This window comes from Elephas maximus, chromosome 20 (genome assembly GCF_024166365.1).
Source record: "Elephas maximus indicus isolate mEleMax1 chromosome 20, mEleMax1 primary haplotype, whole genome shotgun sequence".
Classification (NCBI taxonomy): Eukaryota; Metazoa; Chordata; class Mammalia; order Proboscidea; family Elephantidae; genus Elephas; species Elephas maximus.
The window spans coordinates 14,583,344-14,600,355 of NC_064838.1; the positions used below are offsets into that span (position 1 = coordinate 14,583,344).

The window sequence follows — 17,012 nt, forward strand, 5'->3', positions numbered from 1 at the left end:
CCTCCAGCCGCGTGGCCGTGCCGCCCCCGTGAACCAGGTGGGCCCCCTCCCGGGGTTAGTTCAGATGGGTGGAGTAGCTCCCCGTGCTTGTGCCGCGACCGAGTGTCCCGGCTGGAACGCTGTTCTCCCCGCTCCAATACCAGTCGCTGCCTCCCGGGGACTTCTCCTACCGGCTGCGTCCCACGCCGCCCGCGCGACCCGGATGGTCACCTTCCCGGGGTTAGTTCAGGGGGTGGAGCAACTCTCCGTGTTTATGGCGTACCTGCGTGCAGTCCAAATCCCTGTGGGACGGTTCCCCGGCTCGGATGCTGCTCTTTCTGCTCCAAGATCAGTCACTGCCTCCCGGGGACTTCTCCTAACGGCTGCGTCCCACGCCGCCCGTGGAACCGGCTAGTCCCCCTCCCGGGGTTAGTTCAGGGGGGTGGAGCAGGTCTCTGTGCTTGTGCCGTACCTGACTGGTACGCTGGCTCCAGGCTCTGGAAACAATCGCTGCTTCCCCGTATTAGTTCGTTCTCCGTCTCTAAATCTGTGTTTGTTGTTCAGGGTTCGTAGATTGTTATGTATGTGATCGATTCACTTGTTTTTCCGTGTCTTTGTTGTAAGAGGGATCCGAGGTAGCGTCTGCCTAGTCCGCCATCTTGGCTCCGCCCCCCTCCATTTCATTTTTGATGATTTCCAGTTTTCCTAGATTCATACTTCGTACAGTCCAGGTTCCGATTATTGATGGATGTTTGTAGCTGTTTCTTCTCATTTTGAGTCGTGCCACATCAGCAAATGAAGGTCCCGAAAGCTTTACTCCGTCCACATCACTAAGGTTGACTCTACTTTGAGGAGGCAGCTCTTCCCCAGACATCTTTTGAGTGCCTTCCAACCTGGGGGGCTCATCTTCCAGCACTATATCAGACAATGTTCCGCTGCTATTCATAAGGTTTTCACTGGCTAATGCTTTTCAGAAGTAGACTGCCGGGTCCTTCTTCCTAGTCTGTCTTAGTCTGGAAGCTCAGCTGAAACCTGTCCTCCATGGGTGACCCTGCTGGTACTGAATACCGGTGGCATAGCTTCCAGCATCACAGCAACACACAAGCCCCCACGGTACAACAAGCTGACAGATATTACAAAGCAGAAATTCATTGAGGCAAGAAGGCTTGACAAAATTAGGCAGATCGGGCTTGGGGTTTAAGCCAGGCCCATGTAAACAGAGAGAGGAATTGAGACCAGGTAACTAGAAGCAGTCTCTCTGGGTGATGGCAAAGTAAGCAGACACGGTTACACAGCCAGGTGATGATGGAGATCTGGGATGAGGTAAGGGGAATTCTGTTCATTGTTGCATTTCTCCCCCATCTTTCTTATGAATTTGTCTTTAAACTTAGAAAAAGAGTCACAGGTAATACAGACTATAGAAAAAATAAAAACTACAGGGAAGCATAACAGAAAAACTCGTACTCATCATCTGACCACAGAACCAGAATCAGTGTTAACGTGCTGGCGTTGATCCCAGTATCTTCCTGTGCACAGCTACAGTGCAATGCATAAGCGTTTGGGACCCGGATATTCCACAGACCTGGGTTAGAATTCCATCCCTATTCCTGTTAGCTGTGTGATCACGGGCAAGTTACTCAGCTTCTCCTGGTCTAATTTCCCAATCTGGAAAAGTGATGATAATGAAATAATCCAGAGACTGGAAAATATTGTGTGCTCAATGTATGTGAGCTTGTAAAATCGCTGTTAAATAAATGCATAATTATTTTTACAAAAGTGGCATCATTTACAAAACAGCATGCCTGTTATTTTTTCACATTAACAACTTATCCTAATCTTTCGATATGACTTTGCAAACAGGCATCATAGCATTGTGTTTCTGAGATGCATAGTTCTCCGTGTTATACATGAGTCACAATTTGTTTAACAGTTTCCAGCTACTGGATATTTAAAAAAAAAAAACTTAGTTTTTATTATCATATACAACAATGTAATAAAAAAAAAAATTTTTTTTTTTCAATGTAATAGACAGCTTAAATACCTAATTATTTTCTTACTGCTTGATGTGTTTGTTCAATAAACAAAGGAATATTGACAAATTTCTCAAAGTGAATTTGCTGGGCCCTAACCGGCCCTTCCAAGTTTTCTTCTTTTTTTTTTTTTTTAATTTACTTTGCATTTTCTCAATGTAAGTTTCAAATCAACAGAAAGTTAGAAAGGATTGTATAATGAATGTATGTATGTACCCAGCACCTATATTTAACTGATTAACATTCTACTGTATTTGCTTGATCCCTGTTTTTCTTAGACTTTTAAAAATAAAATACACCCATCATGACATTTTATACCAATGCTTTACTATACATCTCATAAAAACGAGGACACTTTTGTACATATTCATTATACCATTATCATTCCAAAATAAATTAAATACAATCTCCAGATATCATCTAGTAAAAAGTTTACTTTAAAATTTCCCAATTGTCCAAAATGCCTTTTGTAGCTTTCTCATGGCATAATGGCCAGGCAAGGACCAGGCATTGCATTCGGTGGTTGTGTCTCATTTAAAAACAAAACAAAAACAAAAAGATTGAGCCGATTCCAACTCATAGCGGCCCTATTGGACAGAGTAGAACTTCCCCACAGGGTTTTCAAGGAGCAGCTGGTGGATTCAAACTGCCAACCTTTTGCTGAGCAGCTGAACTCTTAACCACTGTGCCACCAGGGCTCCAATAAGCATCTTTTAATCTATAGCAGTCCCCACCATGTTGTTTCCCTCCATCCGCTCCCCTACCACCATGACGTTGACCTGTAGAAGAAACCCAGCTGGTTGACCTTCTGAACTTTAAAAACTCTAGTTTTAGAGAAAATTTTCAGAAGTGAAATTGTTGAACTAAAAGGCCCACCCTGGTTGTAGGCAGCCCTCTGTGTGAGCAAGTTAACAACCTGCAGCTACAGGCTGCTCCCAAGTGAGGTTCTGATTGACATATGTCCTTGCTTGTAAAGATTGGTTCCAGCAGGCCACTGGGAGGCCCCACCCTTCTAGCAGGGACTCAGGGATCCACTGTACAGTGCCAAGTTGCCTCAGGGTAAAGGTGACGGCTACAGATTAGTTCCAGTCATGACACCCTGGTTTAATGGAAACACCCAAAAAGCCAAACCGCTGCCGTCGAGTCGATTCCAACTCATAGTGACCCTATACGACAGAGTAGAACTTTCCCATAGAGTTTCCCAGGAGCGACTGGCAGATTTGAACTGCCGACTTCTTGGTTAACAGCTGTAGCACTTAACCACTGTGCCGCCAGAGTGTTTTTTTTGTTTGTTTGTTTAATGGAAAAGGTGGCCTGAAGTCTGGCACAAGAAGAGAAGGATTTTGGAAGACTTCTTTCCAATCCATTTTCAGACTCAGGTGACTCTCTCCTGGGTCGATCTGCATTCCTTTGGTAAGTTGTGTGAATGCAGATATTTATAGCCAGAGATATGTGTGCGAATCTTGATTCTGCATCTTACTAGGGTAACTTGTTAAAAAAAAAAAAAAAGTTTTTTTTTTTCTTGAAAAAAACCACTAAAACTTCTGTTTTATTTGGCACTCTGATGTGTGGAAGGGTCTGAGTCCTTTCTGATGGACTTGCCCATCTTACACACTGCTGGATTGTAAAGATACTGCCACTGAGAATTAGTTAGGGCTTCTAACCTCCAAGGCAGGGCTTCTCAAACATTTGTGCATATAAGAATCACCTGGAGGAACTAGTTAAAACGGGAGATTCTGATTCAATAGGTGAGGCCCAAGAGGCTACTTTTCTTTCCTTTTTTTTAATTGTGCTTTAGGTGAAAGTTTACAGCTCAAGCTAATTTATCATATAAAAATTTATACCCATATTATTATGCGACACTGGTTTCAATCCCTATAACGTGACAGAACACTCCCTCTTTCCACCCCAGGTTTCCCATGTCCATCCAACCAGTCCTTGTCCCTTTCTGCCTTCTCATCCCACCTGTGGACAGGAGCTGCCCATGTCGTCCCGTGTATCTGCTTGAACTAAGAAGCACACTCTTCATGAGTATTATTTTATATTTTATAGTCGAGTCTCGTCTTTGTCTGAAGAGTTGGCATCAGGAATGGTTTTAGTTCTGGGTTAACAGAGAGTCAGGGGGCCACGTCTTTGAGGGTTCCTCTAGTCTCAGTCAGACCATTAAGTCTGATCTTTTTACGTGAATTTGAGCTCTACACCACACTTTTCTCCCACACCGTCAGGGACTCTGTTGTGCTCCTTGTCAGGGTGGTCATTGGTGGTAGCCAGGCACTGTCTAGTTCTTCCAGCCTCAGGCTGATGAAGTCTCTGGCTTCTGTGGCCCTTTTGTCTCTTGGGCTAGTATTTTCCCTGTGTCTATGGCGTTCTTCATTCTGCTTTGCCCCAGGTGGATTGGGATGAACTGATGAATCTTAGATGGCTGTTTGCAAGCTTTTCAGACCCCAGATGAAGAAGCTACTTTTCCTAATAAGCACCCCATGAGATTCTGACTCAGGTGGTCCAGGCACCTTACTAGAAGAAATTTTGATCAAGAAATTTCAATTCAGTTATCAGTGATAGGTAACACTTTATAGCACTTACTAAATGCCAGGTATCCTTCTGAGTGCTTCACACATATTAACCCAGTTCATCCTCACAACAACCTTATGAGCCAGATACTATTTGTACCCATATGTTATAAATGGGGAAACTGAGGATCAGAAAGGATAAGTAACTTGCCCAAGGTTTGTACTTCCATCAGGTAGCTTAGTCAGAATATGATAATGCAGGTCAGATACAGTGACTGTGAGACTTAAATGAAAAAAGTACATCTGATTGATTGTAAATCCAAAAATTCCAAGAGTAAGGGGTTGATCCTACTATTTCATGGTGTGCAAGGAATATGTTCCATTATGATTAAAGGAAAACCAGTTGCCGTTGACTCATTTCCAACTTACGGCAACCCCACATGTGTCATAATGGAATTGTGCACATGGTATTCTCAATGGCTGATTTTTTGGAACTAGAGCACCAGGCCTTTCTCCCAGGCACCTTGGGTGGACTCGAAGCACCAAAGATTTGGTTAGCTCCCGTGCACGTTAACCGTTTGTACCTCTCAGGGACTAAAACACTCTTTATTTGTCATTCTATTGTAACTGAGGTTGACTATCTAAAGAGTGGATGAATTTTTGGCAAATAGCACTCAGTGTGTGCTTGCTGAATAAAAATGTTCTAATATATTTCAATACTCTGCAAATGTTAGTCCTTGAGACCTTACAAGGTGATACGCTTCTGCATGTTCACTTTTGTTTATCTTCCTCTCCAGTTCTATTGTGTCCACACGATACCACAGTCTGGACAGCCAGGTGACCAATCGTGGCAAATGTGGATTTCCAAGTAGCCTTCCTGCCTTTGTTCCCTCCTATCCATCCATCCACCCTGTTGATAACTTTGAACTGGGGTCTTCAATGAAGAGTTTTGGCATTGGGGTGGGGTATCCAATAGGCAAGGTAAGCATGTGCTTACCTTGCTTACCAGATCGTCTGTAGTGAACAATTTCACTATAGATTAGTAAGTAAGCACAAGTAAGCCCGTGCTTACCTTGCTTACTTGGTCATCCTCCCCTGTCAGGGATTGTAAATTTGGAAGGTTGCTTTGATTCTGTAGGTAAATGCTGTGGAGTTGGGAGAGAGACAGATGCCAGCCAGACCTAGGATCTGAGTCTTTGATGTGGTGAAAAAATGTGCAATTGTTCACTACATGTGATCTGGTAAGCAAAGTAAGCATTGCGCTTACATTGCCTATTGGATAATCTGCCCCTGCTTGGCACTGATTGAGTCACTAGTCATGTTGAGACCCTAGTCTGGTCACTTACCCACTTTAGGCCTTCAGTTTCCCTACATAAAGGATGATGTTTAAAAGAACAGGTTTGAGTTCAAATTGTGGCTCTAATACCGGGAAAATAGTTTACATTCTTTGATTCTGAGTTGCCTCCTCTAGCACTGGTAACAGAGAAGGCTTTGGAGATCTTCCACTGTGTTCAAATCTCAGCTCAGTTGTTTACCAGCTGTGTGTACTTTGGGAAAGCAATTCACCTCATCTACAAAGTGGGCTACTAATAATATTTACCTTAAAGGGTTGGCGTAAAGATAGAATGAGTGAATACATGTAAAGCAAGTTAGCACGTTGCCCAGCACGAAGTATTGACTAAAGTTAACCATGATATTACAATTAAAGTGGAAATCATTATATCTTCTTTTTGAGTTTGAATGCTATATTATTTACTATAATTACAGAAGTTTGGTAATTGCTCCATAAATGTTAAAAAAAAAAAAATTATCTTTGGATCAATTCTGACTCATGGCGACCCCATATGTTACAGGGTAGAACGGCTCCATAGGATTTTTTTTGGCTGTGAACTTTACAGAAGCAGATCACCAGGCCTTTCTTCTGTGGTGCAGCTGGGTGGGTTTGAAATGCCAGCCTTTAGGTTAGTAGCTGAGAGCAAACTGTTTGCACCACCCAGAGACCTTCCATAAATATTAGCTGTTAAACATACTGCTACGAAAAGATGAGGTTGAATTCAGAGATTTACGGGAGCCTTTCCAGCACTAACATTTAGTGGTGTTTAAAAAGGAACAAGATAAACGACCTGCCATTTTAACTTTAAAAGATGTGGTTCCATCACAAGAAATGACCACGTGATGTTTCTGAGGCTGTTTGAGTGAGGAGATCCTCTGAGCTCAGGGCTGCCTTCCAGAGAACAAGCTGTTAGCTTTAAGGGCAGGGACTGATATAGATGTCTCCAGGAAGAAATTTCAGTACCTAAAGATTAGACAAGATCATCTGGATTCACTAGTCTTTCAACTAATGGAAATGTCATTCCTTTTGAGGGTTGCTCTATTATTCAATTTGGTGATAAGAAACACAATCCTAAAAAGGATGCTTTTAGCAACCAAAATCAAGTCTCTGGCTTTCCTGTTCAGGCATCATTCCGGTGAACCTATCCAGTTCACCCCTAAACCCTCGGAGAAGCTGTTGTGGTAGGGTTACCAGATGAAATACAGGATGCCCAGGTAAATTTGAATTTCAGATAAACAACGACTGATTTTTTTAGTATAAATATGTATGCTTATGCAGTGAAACCTGTGAGAGCTGTAACTTGACACGACTGTCTTGTTTTTCCGGGTCTCGAAAGTTTTCCTCCTTAGACAGGGCGCAGTCTTACTACTATTCTAGCGCTCATTTTAAGGGAAAATACTTGAGTTTTCCTTCTCTGACAGGTTGCCACCTTACACAGGTTCTGACTTTTGCAGGTTTTATTGTATAAGTATGTATGTACGAATCCCCAAAACCAAACAAATTGCCGTAAAGTTGATCGACTCATGGCGACCCTGTAAGTGTCAGAGTAGGGCTGCGATCCATAGGGTTTTCCATGGTTGTAATCTTATGGAGGAAACCCTGGTGGCGTAGTGGTTAAGTGCTATGGCTGCTAACCAAGAGGTCGGCAGTTCGAAACCACCAGGTGCTCCTTGGAAACTCTACGGGGCAGTTCTACTCTGTCCTGTAGGGTCGCTATGAGTCAGAATCGACTTGATGGCAGTGGGTTTGGATTTGGTTTGGAATCTTATGGAAGTAGATTGCCAGATCTTTCTTCCATGGCACTGCTGGGTACATTCAAACTGCCAACCTTTGGTTAGTAGCTGAATGCAAACCATTTGCGCCACTGAGGGACTTATGTATGTATTAGTATGCCCTATATATATATTTTTTATATATAGCAAATACTTACTTGCTAAATATGGCAACCCTATACTGTGATGTAGGACAGCGTTTCTCAAACTTTACTGTGTATGTAAGTTACCTGAGAATTTTGTTAAAAATGCTGATTCTGATTCAGGGGTTGTGATGTCGATGCTGCTGTTTTAAGGATGACACCTAGTGGAAAGGGTACAGGGTAGGATTTCCCAAACTTGCCAGAGTAGGAGAATCACCTGTGGTTCCTATTGAAAATGTAGACACTTCGTCCCCATCTGAGACAGTTTCTGTGGGAGGGGCTCTCAGAGGTTTATCAGTGTCACCAGCTGGAAGCCCTGGTTAACGAATAATGTCCCAGGTGAGTTTTATCAGGAAATGCTAAGCAATCTGGTGTGGAGCATTGGTCTTAAACGTCATCAGAATGACCTGGAGGACTTGTTAAAACCCCCGTGTTTTTTGATTCAGGAGGTTGGGGTGGAGCTGGAGATTCTGCTTCTCTAACAAGCTGTCACTCTTAAGAACTGTCACCTGAGACAAATCCTTCACCTCTCCGAAAAGTGGGGACAGTAGGAACATAAGCCTCATGTGACTGTAGTGTGGATTTCCTGAGCTTAGGAGGCAAAAGCTCTTGGCAACTTCTGAGTCCCATATGAGATAAAAGTAAGTTACAGTGATGAATTTCTCACAGGTTCTAAAATGTAGCAACCAAAGCCAGTGTATTAAACAGAAAATCATTGAATTAAAGGAAAAAAAAAAAAAAAAAAACCTTTTCCTTATTCTTTTCTTGCAAGATTCAGAAAACTATTTCTTTTCTCATCACCATAGTGGTCTTTATTAAATAGCATGTTGCTAGATCTCATGAGACCATTTTCCCAGATGTGATGGGAGACCGAAGATAAAATCTATCTATCTTGGGATGGAAAACAGTTGCAAAGACTCTGATCATGTGATCAAACCTTAAGTTTTCAGAGAAAGTGCTCTCTTGTTACAGCTAGGATTCTTGAGACATGAATTACTTTGATGTCAATCATGTTCATCAACACATAAATGTCTTGCAAAAGGAGAAATCAATAGCTGGGCTTACAGATTTCTAAAAACACTTATGAGGTTGACTCTAGCGTATTAGGAATATAGAACTTAGACAAGTCAAGTAAATACAAACGTCTTTAAAAAAGTGTACCTTTTTTATACAACAGGTTTATAAAGGTCTCACATTCAAAACCAATACTCTGGCATTTTCTGCAATGGAATTTAAGTGAAGCCTGGTAAGCAATTGTAAAGGTATTGTTTATACTAATGGAACCATAAGTTGATGATTTTATGGCCATAAGTAGCATGTAAGAGCATCTTTTGGGAGTCAAAGAAACCAGAGCTGGGAGATTGTTTCTGCTACTGTGTGCTCTTGGGTGTGCTGCTTGCAGAGTTTGGTCTCCCCTTCAGTACATTGGATTTAAGGACACTGACCTGCGAGGACTTCAGCGAGTGTGAAGTGTGTGCAAGGTCAGTAGGCCTGTGCTCCCCGAAACATAATGGCTTCCTATTATTTATATGGTTATTTTTCCTGCTCTTTTTAACTTTTTAAAAATCTTTCTCCTTTTTCTTTCTTTCTTTGGTCTTTCTGAACAACAAATCAAAACATGAGGTCTGTTTTGAACTACAGTACTTTATCCAGAAATGTTGAGATAGACTTTTGGCTTTTGCTTTTGTGTCTGTGCGTGTGTGTGTGTTTGAATCTTTAAGTGAGGAGGAAACTGAGGCCCAGAGTTTAAATAACTTGACCGAGCTCAAGCACCTGGTTGTGACAGAGCTGAGCTTTGAATGGGGGATTTTCATGCAAATGGCATTCTCTCATGATTATGATCTTCCTATTAGCCTCAGACTAAAGCTTGGCAATTACTGGGTTTCAATGTTGAAAAACTGGTATAGGGAAAAGAGATATGAGTCACTGCTGCTTCTTTAGGAGCAAATCATCCTAGACCTCTTTGTCTCTTTTATAGTAGTCTTTGGCTGTTTTGGTCATTAATAATTCTGCCAGAGGTTTATCAAGTTCACAATTTAGAAGCCCTGGTAAAAAGTAACCTATGGTTGAAGAGTAGATCAGGTCTTCTGTTGAAAATTGGGACTTGGCGTTCAATGTATCTAATCAGAATGGGGAAGTCTCTAGGTAGTACAAAAAGTTAACGTGCTGGACTGCTAACCAAAAGGTTGGAGTTTTGAGTCTACCCAAAGGTGGCTTGGAAGAAAGGCCTGGTGATCTACTTCCAAAAAATCAGCCACTGAAAACCCTGCGAAGCATAGTTCTACTCTGACACCGTGGGGTCACCCTGAGTCCGAGCCCACTTTACAGTAGCTGTTTTTTAAAGATATTGGCTACTAAAGTGTAGTCTACGTGTTAACTCTTTAGTTGCTGGACTGAAGAAGTTCTGGACAGCTAAGGTAGAGGTTGGATACCTGGGGGTTTAGGCCAGTGGCTATTTACCGAGAGTCATGAATTAAATTGTGTCCGCCTAGAAATATGTGTCACATTGGTTAAGCCATGATTCCCAGTATTGTGTGGTTGTCCTCCATTTTGTGATTGTAATTTTATGTTGATAGAATTAGGGTGGGATTGTACCACCACCCTTACTCAGGTCACCTCCCTGATCCAAGGTAAAGGGAGTTTCCCTGGGGTGTGGCCTGCAGGCAGAGAGTTGCAGACCTCATACCACCAAGAAAGCAGCACCAGGAGCAGAGCGTGTCCTTTGGACCCAGGGTCCCTGCACCTGAGAAGCTCCTCAACCATGGGAAGATTGAGGACAAGGACCTTCTTCCATAGCTGACAGAGAGAGAAAACCTTCCCTTGGAGCTGATGCCTTGAATTTGCACTTGTAGCCTACTTTACTGTGGGGAAATAAATTTCTCTTTGTTAAAGCCTTCCACTTGTGGTACTTCTGTTATGGCAGCGCTAGATGACTAAGACACCAACCAATAAGTATTTAAATATGTTAACCACCAGCACCATAACCAGTGTGAAGAGGGTGAAACTCTGCAGTAGCTAAATACCTGGGTTCCTAAACACCTCCATTTCTTTGGATAATCAATGAAAACTGACCATTGGTTATATGAAGATAAGTTTTCATCACCAGTACCCAGTACAAGTACCCAATACCCAGCGCTGTCGAGTTGATTCCGACTCATAGCAACCCTACAGGACAGAGTAGAACTGCCCCATAGAGTTTCCAAGGAGTGCCTGGCAGATTCGAATGGCTGACTCTTTGGTTAGCAGCCGTAGCACTTAACCACTATGCCACCAGGGTTTCCTTTCATCACCAAGATTTTTAATTTTTCTGGGCTAGCAAGAGTTGTAAACTAAAGGTTAAAATTAGTTTAATCACAGGGATGCATCAGAATTGCCTGTGAAGCTTTCCCAAAATTCAGGTGCCTGGGATCATACTGCTCTGCCTCTGATTCAGTAAGAGTCCAGTGTCTCTCTGGAATCTGTGTTTTTAAGAGCTTTCCCTGCATGTATCTGATCTCTGGTGTGTTGTAATCTTCTATATTACTCTCCAGATATATCTTCAACTTTTTTTCACCATATTCTATTCTCAGCAGGCTGAGCTCTGTGGACTGCCTTAGCAAACTCCCCTGCCTTCTGGCTCTCTTTTAGAATCAGTCCATGGGGAGCCCTGGCAGGAGTGGGAGGGAGGAAGGAAAAGAAGACCGGGGCATTGTATTTCCTTGCTCCCTCCTAGGGGTCACTTTGGACAGGCTGTGATCTCAACAAAGATCGCCGCTCCTTGGAAGGTGGCCCTCTCCATATACCTCTTTCTTTCCAAGTTCTGATAACCATATAGCCATTCTCTACCCTTATCCCTTCAAGCAGCTAAGGGATGGTGACAGCTCTGCTGGCACTAGCATCGCTGTGCTGTTACATCTTTTGTGGTTTTCTTACACCCTTTATAAACAATTCCTTTATTAAATTGCTCCTCATTATTCTATTTGTGCCATACTTTTCCTGCTGGGACCTTGCCTAATAAACTCTACCTTATTCACTGCCCCCCCCCGCCCCCAACGTACCATTGGACTTGTTGTTAGCTGCTGTGGAGTTGTCCTTGTCACGGTGACTCCATGTACAACAGAACTGGATTATTATGATCCATAGGGTTTTCACTGGCTGATTTTCAGAAGTAGATCATTAGGCTTTTCTTCCTGTTTCATCTTAGTCTGGAAGCTCTGCTGAAACCTGTTCAGCATCTCAGCAACATGTAAGCCTCCACTGACAGGTGAGTAGTGGCTGTGCTCGCGGTGCATTGGCTGGGAATTGAACCCAGGTCTCCTGCACGGAAGGTGAGGATTCTACCACCGAACCACCACTGCCCTGTCCACTGGATTTAGAGAATTGCCTAAGGAACCTCCCATTACCAGCATTCGGACTCTGCCCATAGCTTAGATGAGCTTAGACTTCTCCTGTCTTCCGGAGTGAACGTTGCTGTGATTGATCTCTTTGAGGTACAACAAGAGAGGTGAAAAGACAGCCTGAGTTCTAATGTTTACCTTCTAACATACTGCCTTTTTTGTGTGAAATCTCAAAAGAAAAACTGACCAATTCTAGATGGCAAAGAAGAAACAAATGGGAGATGATCCTAGGCACAAAAAATTTAAGTGGACTTTGTAAGTTTTATTCAAATGATGCGATAGGATTACAGTGTGAAGGAGTTTTGCTCTCAAGGAGAAATACTTAAAGAGGTCTTAACTAGGTCTCTCTTCAGCAGCAGATTTTTTGTGTCTGTGTGCCTCTTGATATTTGCATGGTCAATTAATCCCTTAAAGTGATGACTAGTAGGCAATTTATTCGGATGGTACAAAGGGCTAATTGGTAATATTGTTGCACAAAATCTTGTGGGGAAAAAATTATGCCTGTCTTTTAAAAAAGTGCCTTTTATATTTGAAGGGAGAGCTTTAGCGCCTTGGGCCTCAGAGGAATTCAGTCTGCTGACGTCAGAATTAATGAAGAAAACAGAACCTTAAGTGTGAGGATGGATGGAGTGAAAAATGGATCACAGACTAATGACATTAGACTAGTGGGAGAGCCACACTTTCTGGTGATCAAAGACCCTGAGGCTTTCAACTGCAAGTGCTTGGGGGAATGTTGAGCACCTTGGAATTTGTCGTATCACCTTGGGTTAAATTCCATCAGCCTGCTATTCAGGAAGGTGCTCCAAGGTAAATCCCCTACCCTCTAACTCTGTTCTGTTCGTTCATTCAGGTATTTGTTGAGCATCTACTTTGTACCAGGTACCATTAAAAACAGCAAACTGGGGACAGTGATGAGCTACGACAGCACATTCACTACTCTCATGGAGATTACGACGTAGTAGAATAGACTAATTTATTAAATAATAGAATAAGTACATATTTACAGTTTAAGATAGAGTAATTCTATTTCCTGTAGTATATTCTAGGATGACAAGAAATCCAATTTCAAAATACCTCAAACACTGATGGAATATAATAAGAAACATTTTGAATGGGGAGCTGAACTCCAAAAGTTAAAAAAAAAAAAAAAAAAAAAAGCGCCAGGGGCCAGAAACAAAGAGAAAACTGAAAAGCAGTAAGGGGAGCATGGGCTAAAGTTGTGGTTGCCTTGCCTGTGGAGTGAAAGGGAGAAATTCCTACAGATAACACATACAAGGGAATAGTTCACCATGAGTGAGAATCAGCAGGCACAATAAACAGTTAAATGTAAGTCCCCAACCGAGACAATGTTCTGAAGGAAGCAAGATGGCTTTTTGCGAACACTGAGTCAAATAACCTGGCCTAAAGGGGACCAGATATCCACCACGGAAGCTTCACTGAAGACAGTATGCTTGGAGTGAGCGCCGAAGGACAAGCGATATGGATAGCTGGCTGTGTGAAAATTGTCTTGGACATAGGGGTCAGGGTATGTTGGAGTACTGAAAGACGGGTATAACTGATGGGAGAGAGTGAGAGGGAAAATTGTGCAGTATGAAAGTCGAAATCTAAACTAATAAAGGCCCAGTGTTTATGGGGATATGTTTTTTTTATCTGTATCTGAAAAGCAATGGACAGCCATTGAGAGTTTTAAGCAGTGTGATAACACCAGAATTGCTATTTTAAAAACACCATCTTGCCATTTTGTATACTAGGGATGGCAGCAGGGAAAGAATGGAAGATGGTTCAGGTCAGAGAACACACTGGCTTAAACCCTGCTTAGAATGAGAACAGTAGCTTGTGCAATGTAAAGAGAGAAGAACCACCTAGCCTAGCCACTCCCAAACTCTTAACCCTTAGAATTTTGGTGCTCACATCTTTGTTCAGCTGCTCCATGGTCTTCTCCCAGTCACCCTTGTAGACAGAGAACTTGAGTGGCATTCCATGAATCATCTCATGCAGCTCCATCGTCACTGTTTCCAGGTTGGCCTGGCTTGCCTTGTCTGCCAGGGTACTCCTGTTAGCTTTCTCTTTCAACTCCTACTCTATCATGCCTTTATTCACCTTGTTCATTTCTAGTTTGTTTTATTTTTTAACACGAGCCTGTATATTCTTGTATTCAACCAGGTGAGCCTAGAGCTTCTTCGTGGTTCTGTCCCACGTAATGTAGTAGCCATCTTTTATCATTTCTATATGATTGCCCCAGACTCTCTCAAGTTCCTCTTCCTCCTCTAGCCTGGATTTCTGGGGGCTGCCAGGCTTCTCCTGCAATACATTCACTGAGCTTGGAAGATGCTCCCATATTAGGTAAGTACATCAAGTGCTGTTGCAGCTTGGATGACAGCTGGGAAAACTCTTCTTTCAGGGAGTCATGCCTAGTAGACATCTGGGAATGTAGCTCGCGGAGGACTTCCCAGCTTTCTTCTTGTCTTCAGTCTCAAGGCTCATTGCACAGTCAGCATGGGCATGGACAGCATGGTGTTAGGGGAGTTGGGGGAAAGAGGGAGATGTTGGCACCAGATTGTGAAGGAGACAAGTAGCTGTAGTAGAAGCCTTCTAAGTCAATGTCATCAGTGAAGGTCACAAATGTGGTGGCTCCACAGGTGATTCTGGTGCTCAGATCGCCTGCCAGCACCCCAAAAGAGCTGGCTGAGGCCATGGTCATGACTATGGTGGTCATATTGATGGCAGGAACATCCCTGACTGTCTGGCAGCTACCTTGGCTACTGTGGAGGTGGTAATGGTCTTCATCCACTAAATGGCAGACCAAGAAGACTCATGTATTACCTCCTGGGGGGCTTGGTGCCCCCATCCCTGGGAGCCCCCGCTTGTAAGGAATACAACTCTTTCCACTTTTCTGTGACAGCCTGGAGCTGGTGGGCCACGGAGTGATGAGGCTGCTGAGGCTGCAGTGGATGGGACAAAGCTGAGCCCAGCTCCGTGGCTGGTGGTGGGGTCCTGGAGGGCTGGGCTGGGCTGGTGCTGGAGCTAAATAAGCTACAGAGGGCCTAACTGGCCTAAGCCAGGCTGGAAGAGGCCTAAGCACCGGAACAGAACAAGTGTTTGCCCCAGGCCAGTCTCCAGGAGTAGGCCAGCCTCCTGGGGGCATAGGCTAGCCTCCAGTGGTGTGAGCAGAGCAAGGCTCCTGAGAAGGCCCAGGTTCCAACACAGGCCAAGGTGCAGGTATCAGACTAGGCCCTGGAACAAATTTCGATGCAAGTGTGGCCACACCCTAGCAAGGGTCCATGTATATGCTGGCCCAGGCTCCACGCAGCCCAGGCTGAAATTCAGGCCCAACCTGGAACACTTGAGGCTGTCCTGGCTCCAGACTCCTGGTGAAGAAAACAAGTCATGCATCATCTTGTAATGCCACATGGTCTGCAGGAACTTGGGGCCCAGGATAGGCTGTGAGGCCTGGGTGGGACCAACAGCCTTGGTCTTGGGTAGTCTGGGGAAGGGTGGCGTTGGGAGTGACTCAGAGGTTTGCACAGCCACTGGCTCCCACTGCCGGGACTGTCTGACGTTCTAGAGGTGAATGTGGCCTCATGGAGGCAGCTCCACACACCAAGTCCTTCATTTGGGGGAGGCTGTTTGCCATGTTCTAGGAGGCAGTGTTTTCAAACTTGTCCTTCAGCCTCTCATCATCCTTTCTGAGGGTTCCCATGGGGACCGTGATTGTATAAAGGTCGCTGAGCAGCAGCTGCAGCATCTGCGAGGTGTTTGGCATGGCTTCTTCAATGCTCTCCACTATCTTCCGGAGCTTTATCATCGGCCTCTGCTCCTGGGCAGGCCGCCGGTTCCGGTCCCCCAGGCCTCCAGCACCTGGGATGGCCTCCAGCAGCCCCTGCAGCAAGGCCAGCTGATGCTCCACCTTGTCCATGCCGTTCGGCATGTGATCGAAGATGTCGCTGAGACTTTTCGTGGGGTTTGGGATGTTTCGTATTTTTTCATAAAGGAAACAAAACAGATAATGTTGACATTCACTTTACTGCTCTCTATTCCCACTTCCTCTCCTACCGTATCCTATGTTAGGGACTTCAGGTTCCAGAGCTTGTCCTTCTTTTTCTACCAATTACATAAAAAAAATATGTACTCATAAATAGGGTATTGTGTTGAGTGTTAAAAATACTCAGAACTTGTAACATGCTATTCCTAGTAGAAAGTTGGCTGCATGAAAATTTGTCTTGTCAGAGGGGTCAGGCATGGGTGAAAGGAGAGAGTGAGAGGGAACCTTCCACAACGAGCTTTTTTCACTTGGTATTATACTTTTGATATCTGTCCATATTGAATCATATAGGTACAACTTTTTCATCTTAAATTCTGCTGTGTTCCATCCTAATTATCTATTCTTCTATTGATGGACATTTAGGTTAGTTATAATACAGTTTCACAAATGCTGGTCTATTCTTGAACAGTTTTCTGAGACACAAATGTAAGGCTTCCCATAGGGTATATATTTGGAAGTGGAATTGTTGATACCTGCTTTTCACTCTGCCAACTGGACTTGCATCTGTATTGGTCATTCAAGTGGGGCAAAGGAAATATACTATTAAAACTCAGGCAAATTGGGTGTTTTGTATCTTATCAGAGGAAATAAGTTGAAATAGGAATGTGCTTCATAGTTCAATTTGTGCATAGGAGACTAATGGACACACCAGCCCAAAAGCAAAAACGAGAAGGCAGGAAGGGACAGGAAAACTGGACAAATGGAAATAGGGAACCTGGGGAGAAGAAAGGGAGAGTGTTGACACATCAAGGGGTTGGCAACCAATGTCACAAAACAACTTGTATATTAACTGTTTAATGAGAAACTAATATGCTCTGTAAACTTTC

At 43.6% G+C, this 17,012-nt stretch overlaps 1 non-coding gene across 1 annotated transcript; it reads left to right on the top strand.

Annotated features, from left to right (window-relative positions):
• The first annotated feature begins 16,655 nt into the window (after positions 1-16,655).
• On the top strand, positions 16,656-16,778 carry LOC126064463 (small nucleolar RNA SNORA27). Its single transcript, XR_007514535.1, has one exon. It is a non-coding gene; the product is annotated as a small nucleolar RNA SNORA27 (small nucleolar RNA).
• Positions 16,779-17,012: the final 234 nt, after the last annotated feature.